The sequence below is a fragment of the Eptatretus burgeri genome, chromosome 6, assembly GCF_056783735.1.
Source record: "Eptatretus burgeri isolate ZD-2024b chromosome 6, Ebu_testis_v1, whole genome shotgun sequence".
Classification (NCBI taxonomy): Eukaryota; Metazoa; Chordata; class Myxini; order Myxiniformes; family Myxinidae; genus Eptatretus; species Eptatretus burgeri.
Window position 1 is genome coordinate 41,476,659 of NC_140966.1, and position 18,606 is coordinate 41,495,264.

General features: G+C 41.6%; 2 protein-coding genes across 5 annotated transcripts in view; one reads left to right on the top strand and one right to left on the bottom strand.

Moving 5' to 3' along the window:
- LOC147024621 (uncharacterized) overlaps positions 1-18,606 on the top strand; it is a 69,285-nt gene that overhangs the window by 26,467 nt on the left and 24,212 nt on the right. For 2 of the 3 annotated variants that reach the window (XR_015059107.1, XR_015059106.1), the window contains one exon: positions 12,222-13,037. The exons of the other annotated variant lie outside the window; for it this stretch is intronic. The gene's annotated coding sequence lies outside the window, so the exon portion shown is untranslated. Of the gene's footprint in view, positions 1-12,221; positions 13,038-18,606 lie in introns of those variants that run through there. 3 annotated transcript variants of the gene reach the window in all.
- The window catches only part of PLPPR4 (phospholipid phosphatase related 4), a 122,956-nt gene that overhangs the window by 9,202 nt on the left and 95,148 nt on the right, over positions 1-18,606 (bottom strand). The window lies entirely within an intron of this gene.

Below are 18,606 nucleotides of genomic sequence, written 5' to 3' on the forward strand. Positions count from 1 at the left end.
ATGGGTTGATCTGATCATGTGCTTGTAAGAGTAAACTTCTCTCTTGCTATTGTCAGAAAGCTGCCTTGGTGCCACAGAGTCTGACAGTTCATCCAAGCTAATTGGCAGAGATTTCAAGAGATTTCCACCTCTACTGATATTAATACTGCCTGGAAATCTTTCCACACAGGCTTGCTTGCCAGCAGATTCTGTGCAGATTTTTACCATCTCATCTGCAGTTATCATATCCATCCTTTCACTCCTGGTATAATGAATCCTGTGATGAGGCATTTGCCTTGAAACAACTAGCCTTCTCTTCCTGGGAGGCAAATCCGACTGGAGACCTCCTCAGATCATTTCGCAAAGCCCTGAACGAGTATGTCCACCATCAGGAAAGCCAGAAAACATCTGGCCAACCTCAAGGCTGAACTCTCAAACCTGTCTCATTCAAAGACCTGATGGCTCGACCTTGTTACATCTGTCTCAGCTCTGGAGTATGCTCCTCCTCCATCCGCACCCTTACTTCAAATTGCACCACAGCTGAATCTGTTCATGTGAAGGCCGAATGCCTCAAATTCTGTGTTTGCTTCCAAGTCTTGTGTGCCCAACCCCTCACTCCTTACACCTACCCTACTCTCTCAGACCCAACTGCTCATGGATACTGTATCTTTCACATTTAAGAAGTGAAGACATTTATGGCAAATCTTGACTCCGATTCTGTGACAGCCCCAGACAACATCAGTGCACGTGTCCAAAAAACCTGCTCTGCTGCTTTTGCTCATCCTCTTTCTGCTCCGTTCATTTGATCATTATACCATGCACACGAAGCGAAAAGCAGGGTTACACAATTGGTTCATGTTGGTTTGTCCATATGTCTGTCTGATCAGTTTATAATCGGCAGTTTTGATCAACGAACAACTTATTTAAATTGTATGTTATCTTTTGAACACCAATCGGAACATGAATAGGAAGACAAGTCTTTTGTTTTACTGTACTTTGTCTCTGAATTTGTCCCGATTGCACATGTGCAAAGAGAAGCGAGATAATATTTTTACTCTGTCTGCCTACCTGGTAGTCAAACAAAATTGATGATCATTCCAAACGGGAAACTTGCTGTTTTAAAGATGTTATAAAGGACATAAAAATAGGCACAAAGAACTATTGTAACGTATTACATCGAGTGATGTAATAGAGAATGGGTAAAACGAGAGTAAAATCTGGAATATACAGCTCTGGAAAAAAATAAGACACCACTCCAAAAACAAGCTCAAATGAGCTAAGATCCTCGTCCTCTTAATGATGACGTCATAAAAACGAATATGACGTCATTGTGATGTATCGGGTTTGCGATAAATTATCTGTGCTAATGCCCGGCTTGATTCCCGCAAACAAAATTCAAACAGCTTGCCTAGTTTTGGAGATAATGGTATGGGCGATTTCCATTAGCGGCAATATTATGACGTCAACTTTTTTTCTCGGAAGAATTTCCAAAATCGGAGATGGCTACTGCCTGCGCGTGGGCTTTCTGCATAGACATGGCAAGTTTCACGAAGATCCGATGAAAACTCTGGGTTTTGAAACAAAAAAGGCAAAAAATAGAAATGATGTCATAAAAATTGATATGATGTCATAGTGATGCATCATATGTGCGGTAATTAATCTCTGCTAATGCACTGTTCGATTCCCACAAACATAATTCAAAAAGCTTCCCCAGTTTCGGAGATAATTTTTTTAGCCGATTTCCATAAGCGGAGATATTTTGACGTCATAACTTTTTTTTTCTAGGATGAATTTTCAAAATCGGAGACTGTTACTGTCTGCGCAGGGTATGTTTATATATATATGCCAAGTTTCAGGAAGTTTCGATGAAAACTGTAGGCTGTGAAATAAAAAAGGCCACAAGAAGAAGATGAAGAACAACAACATGAGTAGGACTTTGAGATCCTCCACGCGGATCTAAAAAATTTTTAGTCAGCATCTCTACATGTATGGCAGCCATTCCATTCCAGTGTCTGTTGAATTCCAACACAGGCACACCTCATTCTAATTTGTGAGGTACTGATTAGGTAATCACCTGAACCGAATCTTATTTAACAAGGAAAAGTATAAAAACCACTGTTGTCGTCATCACTATCCTCATGCAATAGGACCAGCTGGATGGCAAAAACAGTGCTAGTAGTACCTCAAAAGTAATTGGAATCAAAAAAATAACTATTGGCCATGCCAAAAGAGTTGAAAAGAAAAGTTTTGAGTGAGGAAAAGAAGGGTTCAATTCTGGCTTTACTGGCAGAGGGATACAGTGAGCGTCATGTTGCTTCCATCCTTAAAATTTCAAAGACGGCGGTTCATAAGAACAGGGTCAAGCAGCAGACATTGGGGACAACAAAGCTACAGACTGGCAGAGGGCAAAAACGACTTTCCACTGACCGGGATGACCGCCAACTCATTTTAATGTCACTCAACAACCGTAGGATGACATCAAGTGACCTACAAAAAGAATGGCAAACGGCAGCTGGGGGTGAAGTGCACGGCGAGAACTGTTAGAAACATGCTCCTAGGGGCAGGGCTGAAGTCGTGCAAAGCTCGGAAAAAGCCCTTCATCAATGAGAAGTAAAGAAGAGCCAGACTGAGGTTTGCAAAAGACCATAAGGATTGGACCGTAGAGGACTGGAGTAAAGGTCATCTTCTCTGATGAGTCCAATTTTCAGCTTTGCCCAACACCTGGTCATCTAATGGTTAGACGGAGACCTGGAGAGGCCTACAAGCCACAGTGTCTCGCACCCACTGTGAAATTTGGTGGAGGATCGGTGATGATCTGGGGGTGCTTCAGAAAGGCTGGAATCGGGCAGATTTGTCTTTGTGAAGGACTCATGAATCGAGCCACGTACAAGGTTGTCCTGGAAGAACACTTGCTTCCTTCTGCTCTGACAATGTTCCCCAACTCTGAGGATTGGTTTTTCCAGCAGGACAATGCTCCATGCCACAGAGCCAGGTCAATCAAGGTGTGGATGGAGGACCATCAGATCAAGACCCTGTCATGGCCAGCACAATCTCCAGATCTGAACCCCATTGAAAACCTCTGGAATGTGATCAAGAGGAAAATGGATGGTCACAACCCATCAAACAAAGCTGAGCTGCTTGAATTTTTATGCCAGGAGTGGCATAAAGTCACCCAACAGCAATGTGAAAGACTGGTGGAGAGCATGCCAAGACGCATGAAATCTGTGATTAAAAATCAGGGTTATTCCACAAAATATTGATTTCTGAACTCTTCCGAAGTTAAAACATGAGTATTGTGTTGTTTAAAAATGAATATGAACTTGTTTTGTTTGTATTATTTGAGGTCTGAAAACACTGAATCTTTGTTGTTATTTTGACCAGTTGTCATTTTCTGCAAATAAATGTTCTAAATGACAATGTTTTCATTCGGAATTTGGGAGAAATGTTGTCAGTAGTTTTATATAATAAAAAAAATGTTCATTTTACTCAAACACATACCTATAAATAGCAAAACCAGAAAAACTGATAATTTTACAGTGGTCTCCTAATTTTTTCCAGAGATATCTATATGTAGAAATGTATATATATATATATATATATATATATATATATATATATATATATATATATATATATATATATATATATATATATATATATATATATATATATATATATATATATATATTGTTACGAATTTGGAAATTGCAGTCAACATTCAGGTCCTTTAGCTCAGTTATCTCTAAGTACGTGTTCTATAGATAGCTCGCCTTCCATTGTTTAATGGGTAAATCGATGTCGATGCGCTGTGATTTATTTTAATAGTTAGGTCAGAACAACGAAGAAGAACCCTCCCGTCCCGTGATTCAACATTCATCAGCATTCCGTTATTCAACAGCTGACTCAACAGCGTAAACAGAAATGACGGTTGGGACGTTCCAGCAGAAAGCAACGTAAACAGCCCCCACCCATGGTTGCGGGAGGGCGTGGGCAGCGCACGAGGCCGAATGAGTCATGCCGGAAGCGAGGAGGGGCTGAGATGGATAAGGAGGGGACCCTCTACTCGGCTCGAGAGATTCCAAGGTTGTTGTTCTGGTGCTGGTTCAGCTCGGCTGGAGTAGTTCGATCTTCGGGTGGCTTTTGTCCTGCTTCGTGGCCTCATCTTGGCTCAGCTGGCTCTTCTTGGTACGTGGAACTCTTCGCGGTGTCTGCTTGGTTCCCGGTTTGGTGCGACTTCTTGGCCTCATCTTGGTCGGTGGTTTTTCGGGGAAGCGACGCATCTGGTCGGGAAGAATCGGTGCCTCGTCTCACCAGCACGTGGTCCTGAGCGCGAGGGAATCCGCCGGAGCTCGGAAAAGATCGCGGTGATTGGATCCAGCTTGCCCACGCTGGTGCCCGGTCCGAACAGCTTGAAGACCACACGAGGTGGAAAGGTCCGAGGCAGACCCTGGGCTTCAGCTCATCTGTCCCTCTGAGCTGAAGTCCGCATTAAAGGCATCAGCCACCATTTCTTGGGTGTGTGTGTGTGTGCGTATGTGTGTCTGTGGGCCCGTCTAACAAGTAGAAAACTGTTAAGTGCTTTGTTCGCTGTATATACTTGTATTAATTGTATTCGGGATAGTTCTGCTCTTTTGTGTTCCCTAGCTCCCCATTATTGCTGTATAAATAAACCCCAATTGTTAAATGTATCAGCTCGTTTTGTGTTTCTTGCATTGGCTCGACATGACGCGTGTTTGAGAATTAGTGTTGGTAATTTGTTCATTTGGTCCGACACGACTTTGGCAATTCCACTCGGTTACGCCGGATCCGAGTCGGCGATAGCGACTCGATTCGGACATAGTCGGCCGAGGGTGAACTTCCCCGGTAGTCGGACCACGTGGGTACTTCGGTAAATTGAAAAGTTGGCAATCGACCCTACCCCACGTGGTCTATCCCTTGGCGAACTTCGGTCCAGTCAGGACTTTTCTGCTCTGGACTTATCCGGGGTGACGACCTTTACATTCCGGGTGATCGGTCGAGCCGACTCCACTGCTCCATCTGGTAGTCGTGTCACAGTCGACCCCCCGGCCCCATAACAATATATATATATATATATATATATATATATATGTATATGTATATATATATGTATATGTATATATATATATATATATATGTATATATATATATATATATATATATATATATATATATATATATATATGTATATGTATATGTATATATATATGTATATGTATATGTATATGTATATGTATATATATATGTATATGTATATATATATGTATATATATATATATATGTATATGTATATATGTATATGTATATATATATATATATATATATATATATGTATATGTATATGTATATGTATATATATATATATATATATATATATATATATATATATGTATATGTATATGTATATATATATATATATATGTATATGTATATATATATATATATATATATATATATATATATATGTATATGTATCTATGTATATGTATATGTATGTATATTTATATATATATATATATATATATATATATATATGTATATGTATATGTATATATGTATATGTATATGTATATATATATATATATATATATGTATATGTATATGTATATATATATATATATGTATATGTATATATATATATATATATGTATATGTATATATGTATATGTATATGTATATATATGTATATATATATATACATATATAGGGTGTCCCAAAAAAAATACAACTTTTAAAATGTTTCGTTTGATCCTAAAAAAGCAGTAATTTTGTTACTAATGCTTCATTTCTTGTTGCAGAGACCCTGAAGTTTATTTTGAGACCAAGCAAGTACCAGAAAAATGCCAAGACTGACCGTACAACAATGGACGAAAATTGTTGAACTTTGGCACCAGACGAAAAGTGTCATACAGGTGCAATATCTTTACTCGAGACATTTCGGTATCCACTTGCGCCATGCACCAAACTTTCGGACAATAAAGTGCTCAATCGCAAAGTTTACCAATGTGGGAAGAAAGGTCGTAGTGAAGAAAATGTGGAAATGGTGAGACAGGAGGTCGTTCAGAGTCCAAAAAAATCGATTCGACGACTTTCTGCCGAGACAAACATTCATAAGAGCACCGTTCAGAGGATCCTTCGCCAAGACATTCATGCCTTTCCATACAAAATTGAAATGGAAACGGTGCTTACTGATCAACAGAAATGCAAACAACGAGACTTTGCAAATTGGTTCTCAGGAAAGTTGGAGGAAGATGCAGACTTCCTCACAAAACTTCACATGACGGACGAATGCCATGCTCACTTGTCCGGGGAGATAAACAAGCAAAACTTTCGGTACTGGGGAACTGAAAATCCTGGTAATGCATCAACTGAACTGGTGCCTCGATCTGTTCTCAAAGTCACCAAGTGGGTGGCGGTTGGTTGGTATGGGATAATTGGTCCATACTTCTTTGAAGATGACCAGGGACGCACTTACACGGTAAACCAGAGGAACTATCGCGAAATGATTCAGGAATTCTATCTGCCTGAGCTACGTACTCAGGCCCGTAGGAGAAACAACCTGATCCAGATGAGAACCCAGTGGTTCCAGCAGGATGTGACACCACCCCATACAGCCAGGGAAACAAGGAGTTTTCTCAACCATCATTTTGAGGGCCGCTTTATCTCCCTCTACGAAGATGTTGAGTGGCCACCGTATTCCCCTGACTTTACTCTTCCACACTTCTTCTTGTGGGGGTATTTCAAGGACAGGATCTATGGAAACCCTCAGCCTCAGACTCTTGATCAGCTGAAGGAAAACATCCACCGAGAAATCCAGAACATTCCTCAGGAAACGTTTCCCAAAGTGATGGAGAACATGACAACGCGTTTGCAGGCAGTGATCGGACAACGTGGAGCCTACGTCAAACATGTGGTCTGAAAGAAAACGACGATTCCAAACCAAAATTTAAATGTTGGTGGCAATTTTGACATTGGTACAATAAACTTCAACCTTTCAGCTTTCTATCCAGCCATATATCTTGAAAAAAAAAGATGTTATGATCATCCTCTTTGCAGATGAAAAGTTGTATATTTTTTGGCACACCCTGTATATATATATATATATATATATATATATATATATATATATATATATATATATATATATATATATATATATAAATATATATATATGTATATATATATGTGTGTGTGTGTGTGTGTGTGTGTATGTGTGTGTGTGTGTGTGTGTGTGTGTGTGTGTGTGTGTGTGTGTATACACCGTTGAACCTCTTTAAACTTTTATTTAAAATGGATTACTTGAACACTGTGGAACACAAATTGCCTTCATAATACTTCCAAAACCATGCTGCAGTATATATCATGTATAGGATGAGAGGGCATGGCAGTGAGAGGGTCAGGGTGAAGAAGATGCTGATTGACGCTGTGTTACATGGTGATCAATAAAGCCTCCATCTCCTAAACTGCGACTCAACATCGTCTTTTAACGGTGATGTATATAACTATATAATCTGCTTTAGTAGCACTTAAATTCCAGATTTTAAAAAAACTTTCAAAGTTTTTTTTTTAAATTGAAGTATTTCCTTGAATACTACATGGGGTATCATGCTCTATCAACTCGAGTTCTCTATGGGTCAGTTTCCATCTGCCTGGAAGTTCACCAACATCACTGCCATACACGAACATGGTGCAAAAACGGATCCCGTTGACAAGCTTGCTTCCAATTATAAGCAAGGTCACAGAATTTATCATTGCAGTTGACATGAAGTCCTTCCTTTTATCCAATGGCCTGATCTCAGATCATCAGTTTGGTTTCCGACTCGGTCATTCTCCCCTTTGACTTGCTGCTTCCACTCTCCCAACAATATATGGAAGCCCTCAATATCAGATATGAAACCAGTGCCATCTCTGGACATATCTTGAGATCGGGATTGAACTGCCCATTGGAGATCAGGGGAGTGCTCGTCACACTCCACACATGTTGATTTCTCTGCCGATCGCAATGCTTTCTGGTTGGTTTCTTGGTTTGCCTTTGTGGGAACAATCATCTGAGTGGCAGACAGACTTCTGTTCTTTGTGGATTATGCAATTTTACAATGTGAGACGTAATCCTTGGCTGATGCTCACCATTACATCCAGGAGGTACGATTGGAATTTAAACGACTGTGGTCAACATTGGTTAGATATTTATATGGTATACCATCCTGATGAGGGTGAAAAAAACCCTGAAATCCAGATAGATTGCTTCCTTTGGTGTTTAACTCTCTCTTCCTCCCTCCCCCTCTCCCTCTCCCTCTCCCTCTATCGAGTGCAGCCTATGGCTGATGATTGCATCATTGGTTGGGACGCGGCTATGCCGCTGATGCAGTGTCTCCCTTACCAGTACACTGGTGCTCATTTTGCCAACCCCGGAAGGGTGACAAGCTGAGTCAACCTCCTGGTGTATTTTTAATTCAGCGGCCAATGGGGCTTGAACTCAGGACCCAAGGATCCCAAGCCGCCACCCTAACCACTAAGCCAATACCAGGCTTGGTGTTTAACTAATGGTAACCATAAAAACTCTGTCTTTTGACATGAGTGGCCAGGCCGATGCCTCCAGGTTGGAGGTGACACTTTGGTGTGTGCATATGCAGGACTTGCATCCATCGGAGATCCGGGGAGTGCTCGTCACGCTCCACACATGTTGATTTCTCCACCAATCGCACATGCCTTCTGGTTTCTTGGTTTGCATTAGCAGGAAAAATTGCCCAAGTGGGAGACAGACTGTTTTTCTTTGCGGATTTTGCGGTTTTTCCATGTGAGACATAATCCGTGGCTGATGCTCCCCATGAAAGCCAGCACATACAATTGGAATATATATACATACACTATATATTTACTGTATATTCACTATATATTCACTATATATACAGTATATATACACTGTATATACACTATATATTGTTACGGCTGTGGAAATTCGCATTACACCATAAAGGGCCCTCAGGTGAGATATCTCCATAGGTACATGTGTAGTTAGCCCAAACCCCTTGTATAGAGGGAATTTATGTGATCCATTCAGGCTGCGATCCTCCAGTTAGTAGTTTTTCTTTCTCTATCTTTTATTTCAAACAAACAGCATCTCAACAACCACGCCATCCCCACCACAGCACCAACCACACTACAACCATGCCACCTCCACCATCTATGCTACCACATCTTCGCCACTCGCCATGCAACAGGCCCCAAGCGGTTACGATCTCTGCGGAGGAACAAACAAAAAGCTACAACGATGCTCGGTCGGCTTTTCCCGACTGTTTCTCCCGTTTGAGTTCTCCACGCTGAGTATGGGGGAGGTGCGATCCGAGCCGGGGGTCAAAGGTGAGAAAAGGTGGGGGCCTCTTTTTGGGGGAATAATTCTCTGGCCCAGAGCCAAAAACTGACTTCCCCGGCCCCCGCACGCGGCGGGGTGGAGGGGGAGCTTGAGGGAATGCCCCTTTTCGGGAACCTTCTCGAAGGAAGGTGGAGCCGAAAACGGGGCAGAACGAAGGGCGGAGCCCCGCGCTACAAAAGGCGGACAGGACGGACCTTGGGGGGGGGGTTTGGTCGAGGGTTGGTCGAGTTGGTTCGAGAGTGGTTTTTGAGGCTTCCGGTCTGCTTGTCTTGTCGAGGGAAGAGGTTCTGCGCCCGCGGCTTGGCGAGCGGCCCTGTTACGAAGGCATGGACGGTAGACGCGGCAGCGCCAGTTGTGAGCTGGACCTGCGCGTCCAGACGGGGAGTGCCGGAGAGGGTTTGCCGGCCGCGAGAGAGGTCGGGGCCAGGCGCGACCATGCTGACGGTCGTAGAAGAGGGACTCACCAGCCACAAACAGGGAAGTCGCGACTTCCTTTCTTTTTCCTTTGCTTTTGTGTAAATGTGTGTTGGCGCCGTCCATCAAGTAGAACTGTTTAAGTGTTGCCGTGTGTACGCGTATTCGGTTTTAACTCTTCCTGTGCTTTCTATGTGCATTTTGACTGTATGGCTGTGGATACGTGCTTGTCTGTGTGTGTGTGAATAAAAATGCTTGCTTGTTGAACTGTTCTCGCTTTGCTTCGTCTCTTTTCCTTTTTTATTGACCCTCCATCTTGCATCAAGTAAGGGGTTCGTAGTGGGTTCAACATCCCGGTAATTAATCGGAACAGTCAAGGCCGACGATAACACCGCTCGGTTATCACTGCAGCACGGAACGGACCGCTTAAGCGGTTCGTGTCCGGAGTCGGCCTGTGGCGTGGTACGATCGCCCGTTCGACCATTCGCGCAGGTACTTAGGTCGATCGAATTTGGCGAGCAACCCTATCCTGCGCGGGTGGGCAATTGACACGATCGTGGTGAGGTTAAACCCCCACTCGTGACTAGCTCCCGGCGTTGTTCCGAGAGGGTCACGACTGAATTGTCCATTCCGGTGAGCGAGGCGGCCGCCATTCGAGTCGAGCGGCCGATCGCATGCCAGCGGGCGCGAATTCGCAACAATATACACGATATATTCACTATATATTCACTATATGTACACTATATATATACACTATATATTCACTGTATATACACACACACACAATTTCAAAACACACCTGATAAACACTCAACACAAGCTAAATTTAAAAACTTCAATTCGAACAAATATTGTAGATGTAATTGATATACAGTATACACCGACATAACAGAATTAAGCATTTCCGTCAAAAGAGGAATTGTCAAATTTGCGTATTTTGTTCCTTTGAGTCTTACACTGAGGTAGGTCGAGATGTGACTTTCGAAGACCAAGTGCAAATGTAAGAGAAGCTCATTCCTGCATTCACTCAACAATTATATAATCAAAATGACTAAGTTGTTGCACTCGTGGGGGGGGGGGGGCAAGTGGTCTGAGACAACGGGCCCGTAGGACTTTCATGATGAGAATTTGCCCCCTATTTAGATGTGTTCTACATATGTCTAGGAACAGGAAAATTGATGTTGCCAATTTTGGAGCTGTGTCAAATGGCGGCCATTTTGAATTCCAAAATGGCTGCCATGATCATGCTTTTTTTCTTCAATGAATACAATCATTGCTCATTTTAAAAATATCAAAATTTTATCCCATAATATGAGTGAACATGAATAGGAGAGACATTATGATTTATTGTTGTGGTGGAGTCTGCGGGCCTGCGGGGAAGGGCATGGTGGTGTGGGAGTGGTCGGAGTGGTCATCGTATCTGCAAGGGATATAAGGTGTGCGTGCCGCCTGAGGTGTCGTAGGAATGCAGTAGTCGTCCGGCTCGTGAGTGTGCTAATACGCAATAAAGGAGAGCCACGGGCAGAGTACGCTCGCGCTCGTGCTTGTGCACCACAGCCCGGCTCGACTGTTCCTCCGCATCGTGTCTGCCTGCTAAGCATCTTCCATTCAGTACAGCACAATTGTATGCATATTTAAAATAATTATAAGGTCATTTTCAATTTCAAAATGGCCGCCATTTGAAATGAGCTGTTTATTTATTTAAATATTCTTCTAAATCCATTGAAATAGAGGAATTTTTTTCTTATTTCTAAGAAACTTTGGGATGCTACTTCTAACAGACAATAATATATTAAATAAATTGGCCCTTTTGAGTATCCATAACAAATAATTAGCTATAGAGGGCAGCATCTGGGTTACCTGCTGCCTCTACTACATCCATAAGCACATGGCATTGGACAGAAGTTTCTGCTGTATTGTCATGCAAAGTGATCAAAGCATATATTGTTACTCAGGTAAGTTTAAGTTACAGTACTTGTTTTTAATTGTGCTTACATGTCCAGAAAGCTTTGAAAATATATCAGCAAAAAGTTTAAAGAAAGGCTTTTATTAGAAGCTAATGAATTAATGTGGAAAGCTTATCACCCATAGGCCTATATCATCCATTATGACCATTGGCAAAGTTGTAACAATAGACTGAAATATATAAACATAAAATGTCTGTACATATCTTCCCTCAATAGTATTCAAAACAAATTGTATTTTTATAAAACACGGCAACAACGCCAACAAGGTGTCAACAATGCTAACGAATTGGTAATTACGGAAAGCCATATGGGATACTCTGGATAACTTTTAAATTAAAATACATCTCTATTAAAACACAGTATGCTAACATGTAGAAATACTTCCAATCACTGACCCACATCACCACATCTAAACACATAATCACTACCCCAGTACATATATTATGGATTTATGTTTTTTTTTTTTCTAGTGAACTGACCCACCTTGGAGCAAACCTTCAGATTACTGTGTGGATGCTTTGAACCACCCGGTGCGAAGTGTACGACATGCACATGGTATTGGACAGAAGTTTATACTGTAAATAATGTCATGCAAAGTGACCACGACTTATTGTTAGTAAGGTAAGTTGCAGTACTTGTATTTAATTGTGCTTACATTGTCAAAAAGGTTTTACAAAAAGTTAAAAAGAAAGGCTGTAAAAAGAATCTAATTAATGCAGTTTTGTTCTTTTTCTTAATTTTATAGTGAGCCGACCCACCTTGGAGTAAACCCAACAGTTACTGTGTTGCTAATGGAAAATGGATGCTTTTGGATTACCTAGTGCAAAGACGTCAAGGCAGGAAACAAATTTTTGTTTCTGCATTATCTGTCAGCAAAAGACTGATGAAGAACTTGTTAAGAGACCAACTTCCCACCAAAATGTTATCGACTTCATCAGAGAACGAGCAGGGTATGGTGACGGTGAATATCCAGAAATAGATCGACAGCTTCGCGATTCAACAGCAGACAGCCTTAAAGCAGTTGCCGCATCTTGGCATAGAAGTTGTTATCAGAACACATGTCACCATGACAAATGCAAAAGAGCCAAGGAACGTTTTGAGCAACACGTGTTTCATAAAGCAAATCCCAGATCGGGAAGTTCCCACACTCCTTTGGATCCTGCCAATCCAACCACCAGTGCTAGTGCTTTCACAAGATCAAAGTCAAAACCATACAACAGTGATGTGTGTTTCTTTTGTGACGGTAAATTTACAAAAATCTACCCTTTGTTTAAAGTCCGAACTGATGAAGCTTTTTTTTTCGTTTTATATACGAGCTCAGGTGTGTATCTGAGTACCATGAGCAGTCATCTACAATCTGCATACACAAAATTTTTTAGAGCAATTGCTTAAAAACTGTGGACAAAAATCGTGTGACAGCCAAACAGACACTACAGACCAACATACTTGGCAAAATTATTTTGCCAACTAACAAACAGACGTGCTGTATTTTAATATGATTATTATCAAAACCCATTGAATGACAGCTGTTTCTCTCTTTGGAGCTCCTTATTTTGGGAGCTGAATCCATGTAACTTAAGCTTTTGCATAACTTAAAGGGGAACCCAAACTCTCAGACTACCTCGATGCAAATCTATCCGTTGATAACCTACAAAATAGATATGATGTCTTTTAGTCCATGAGGCTGACCACTTTGTCGGTACCAAGTTAGTGCCCGGTTGTGTTTGTTATCATTGGAAAGCTTATGATCTCTATGTTGTGGAAATGCATGATAGCAAGCAAAACAGAGTAGCTGAAGCGTTTAATTAGCCAAATTAAAAATGACCGACGCTAAATTCCTGTTGTTTTTCAATATTTGAGAAATTTTAATCCACATGGCGGAATATGCATATGTAGCTGCATATTTCATTACTATGATGTTATATACACTACTTGAAATAGATAAAGTAAATTGAAACTCTTTCAAAATGTAAAATCCAACATTCTGCAAATACAAAAAGTGTCATAACTTTGGAAATAGTCCACATAAAGGAGTGATTTTGTTGTCCACATAGATGTTTTCATATATATGAGGATTCCATTAAAACCATACTTGATGTAATTAAATCCTTCCTTGTCATGCAGCAAAACAAGTGGAATACATCAAAATGAAAAAGCGATATTAGTGTCTTGTGTTATGTTTAAGAATATTTAGTATAGGTGTTAGTATTCAGTGGCTGATCCATCTATTGATGAAATTTGATACTCAATAGGCCTACTAGGACTCGGCCATCACTGGTCTGGTAATCTATACAGGGAATTCCTTACAGTTTGGAGTATAAGTGATGATTCACTCCATCGTTTTGAGTTGTGGCCTTATCCCTGAACATTTAAAAAATATTGTACTGGTGGTAGATAGAAATAGATTATGTGTTTTTCTAACATATCTAATCACATTATAGCATATATTCAAAATTGTTCATTCCTTAGTCTGTCTGTAGGCTTGAAATGCAAAAATCTGTACTGTTGCAATGCAGTTTTTTTGCTTCATGTAGTAATTTGAGACTGCACTCATGCAATAAGTTGCGTTTGTTTTCATTATAACAAATGATTGTTGTTTTATTTCAGGTATCCCAATCAAGCATAAAGAATAATAGCCATGCAATCCTCTAACAGTGGTGAAGGGCCCTCACAGACCGCTTTTCAAACAGATTCGCCCCCAAGCAAAAGATCTAAACCTTTTTGTGTTATCCATTATCCAGAGGAAGATTCCCAAGCTCCGCTCACTTCACCAAAAAATGTTTCATCATGGCAGACATTGCTAAATGCTGCATGTGTACGTCAGCATGCCCCATTGCTGGAGAAAGCTCAAAATCTATCAGAAGGACAGGTGCCTGACATAGTTTACCATAGACAGTGTCGGTCATGCTTTACATTGAAACGCGACCTTCAGCTCTTAGAAAAACATCGAGAAAGGCGTGATGATGGTGAAACCACAGTATTTGGTAGCAGTAAACATCTTCCCAGGTCAAAGCCTTCAACAGCAAGGGTTTACAAAACAAAATGCATATTCTGTGAAAGAGAAAAGTATAAAAAACCATCAAGAACAAGAGAATCAATTGTACAGTGCACAGAGCTGCGATGCGATAAGAGAATACGGGAGTGCGCAGTGCAAAAGAGCAACCCGAAGATCTTAGCAGTTGCGTCAAGAGACTGAGTTGCTGCTGAGGCACATTACCACCACTCATGTTCCCGCATGTACACTAATAAAGGCGGTGAAACGGCAACAACTGATGTGTCTCCTGATGCCGAAGAAGACTGCCTGTACAACGAGGCTGAAAGACGTGCGAACGAATCGCTCTACACATTTATCCGTGATGATTTATTCACGAATCCTCGTGTATTAAAGATGATTGATCTCGCAGCAATCGTCATTGAGGTGATGTCAAGCACAGGGATCACCATGACCAAAGAATCCACCAAGAAGCATATTCGACGAAATATTGAAAAGGAATTTGCAGATACTTTACATTTCTGTAAAGATGATAAAGGGAAAACACTCGTATTCGCTCACACTCTCACAATCTACGAATTTGTGAAAGAGAACCAGAAGCTCAAGGACAAGATAGAAACCCTTACAGCAGTAACATCTGGTGATTCTTCTGTCGTTATCAAAGCTGGCCAAATAATTCGATCTTCCATAAAAGAGATCCGCAGGATCAAGTGTGGCCTTTCACACCCGCTTCGGTGAACTGGAGTGGCTTCCGATTACCAGAACTTCTGCAAATCTTCATATCATGTGTCCTTTCAGGTGAACCAAGCTATCACAGTGCCTCGCAGAAAATTCAACTGTTAGTGGATTCATATGGCCAAGATCTGGTCTACAGTGTCACCTGTGGTCGTGTGAAACCACCGAAGCACATCTTGCTATCAAATGCAGTGAAAACACCGACAGGAAACTCGGAAATCATCCAGATAATGAACAAACTCTGGCATGGAGTTTCATATACTGTTCTCGAGGAAAACGACACTGCCTTGAGCCTTCAGAAAATAGCCTCATCCTCAGATGATTCTGTCCCACTTCCTGGTTGTGTTAACCCCTACATATATTCCGCTCTCGTTTGGGACAATATAGATTTCCTCGAGGAAACTGCAACAGGAGCAGGAACAAGCCACAGGGTCAATGGCATCATTGTCCAACAAAAGGTGCATGGTCCTAAGCTGGAATCGGCACGACCTGTAATAGAAAATAAAAAGCAACGTTCCATCAAATATGAAGAACAACAGCTTCCAATTTATAACACTGGGAAAAGAGAAGGACCTGGAAGCAAAACAGTTGCTGAAGAATACCACGCTCTTCCTCAAAATTCCATCCACAGAAAGGACTTGCTCTGGATTGTTCTACGGCAAATGCACCCGGAAAACCAAATTATTCCAGGATGGACAGGAATCAACATCATTATGAGACAGGACCAGACAGTTCATCAGCACAACATAGGCTATCTTAACCCAATCAATTTTCCAGCAACCAGCATGGCGACAGCAGCTGAGATTTTGAACAGGTCAATGAAGGTAAAAGAAAGCCTACATCTTCAAGAGGTTGTACTGGTATTCGACCAGGCCCTTTATTCCAAAGTGGCAGAAGTTCTGTGGAAACACAGATGTCAATATCCCGGAGTAATTCTTCACCTCGGCTCTTTTCATATGGTCTGCAACTTTCTGGGAATACTTGGAAAACGTTTTGAGGATGCAGGCCTGCGTGACCTTTGCATTGAGGCAGGAATAGTGGCAGAGGGGTCTGTAACGAGTGTCATGGCAGGCAGACAGTACAACAGGTCTCTCCGAACGCACAAATACATATATGAGCCCCTTTTCAGATTGCTATGGGCGGGATTTCTGCTATGGCTGAAGGAACAACCTACATAGATGAACCAGATCGATCAGTTATTGGAATTACTGAGTGATCTTCTGGACACTTCTCGTCAAAGTTCCAAATATGAAGAGAGCTGAACCATGAATTGTTCTTGCAGATGCTGGAACACTTTGAGAAATATTGTGAACATCTACGGCACACCAATGGACCTCTGTCAGTGTTATGGATGTCATACTTTAACATGGTTGGGGGAGTATTGCTGGCCCTAATTCGCTCTTCCAGAGAAGTGATTGGAATTTGCACATGGCTGCAGTTCGTGGCATGATTGTCTGGTGCTTCGCCTATGACCGACAGAATTATGCCCGGTACCTTCCAGTATACTACGCTGAAATGTCCCAGCTCAGAAATGACCATCCAGAAGTGCTTCAACACTTCCTTGAAGGAGAGTTTTCTGTCCAACTAGGAGAAAAGAACCCCTTTGCTAAGATACCCTTGGACCAGACAATTGAAGAGACAGCCAATCGTGACAAAGTTGCGGGAGGAGTGCGCAAGTATAGTCTCAAACCTGGTGCAGTGAGTCGGTTCTTCCTGACAGCAGAATACCAGTCATCCTTCTTGCGTCATCTCCGAGACGTGTTAGTCACAGGCAAATCTGATCATGGACATGTAGAGTTACAGAACAGCAGAATTAAAAAGGATGAACTGGCTGTCAATGCTGTTGTAGAAACCCTGCAAAACTGGGTAAATCCCTTTGAAGAAAATCAACAAGAACTAGTCAGTCTGTCTACAGCTGCTGCTGCAACAAGGCAGATTGCCACACAGTTGCTCGAAGCAGAAAAGCGTGGTGAGGCAGCTTATCAGAGCTTTAAGTCTGAAAGACTCGAATCAAGTCCACCAGTCGTGAAATTTCATGATCCATTGCCTAAGCTGAGGCTCAAGACCTTTTCAGATATGACCAAGAAGCAGAAGAAAGTTTCTTCAAATGGAAAAGAAATGATTCTGAAAGCAGACCGAAAGTTGTTTGGGTAAATGGTACTCATTGCACAAACAAGAAAGAACCTGGATATGAAAGATGTCCTGGCACATCTCCTCGGTCTGCTGCCATGGTCTCACGCCTGTGAAGATGGGAGTATCAGGTAGACAAACAAAGCTGTGCTGGCCAGAGCATTACAAAAAGATGCACAAGCAGAGAACATTCCCACACCATCAGCCACGATTATTGATGGCATGGCTTTGGTTCAAAAGATGAAGGGGGACCAGAAAACATTTGGCGACATTGCAAACACCTTTCTTCTTTCTGCAATTAGAGAAGGTGCACACAGTACGAGGATTGACATCGTGTTTGATGTGTATCAACCACACAGCATAAAACACCACGAAAGAGCAAGACGAAGCAAGAATCCAGGCAAACAGTTCAAGAATATAACTTCCCAACAAATTGTCCATCAGTGGAGAAGTTACCTGCAGAGTTGTGACAACAAGACTGAACTCATTGAATTTCTGTTTCAGGAATGGCAACAACCACATTCAAGGTCATTATTGCAGTCAAAGCATATGTTTGTAACCTCAAAGGAGAAGTGCATCAAAATTACTGACTCAGCAGTTGAAGATGTACCGGAGCTTTGCTGCCAGCAAGAAGAAGCAGACACGAGGGTACTGCTTCATGGAAAACACGCAAGTGACACCGGAAGTGCAGCTGTAATCTTTGTGGCGGACGACACAGATGTCTTCTTTTTGAGCATGGCGTTCTGTACACAAATTACTGCTCCTCTTTGTCAGAAATGTGGGACTAAAACTCGCATATATTACATAAACATCACAGCTGTTGTCAACATGAATGGATATGATGTCTCAGAGGCAGTTATTGGATTGCACGCTTTCACTGGTTGCGACTCCGTCAGTGCCTTCGCAGGTTGTGGGAAAATGAAAGCATTCAAACTGGTCAAAGCAAATCAGAATTTCCAGTCTCTTTAAGGAGCTTGGCCAACAGTGGAGTCTTTCGT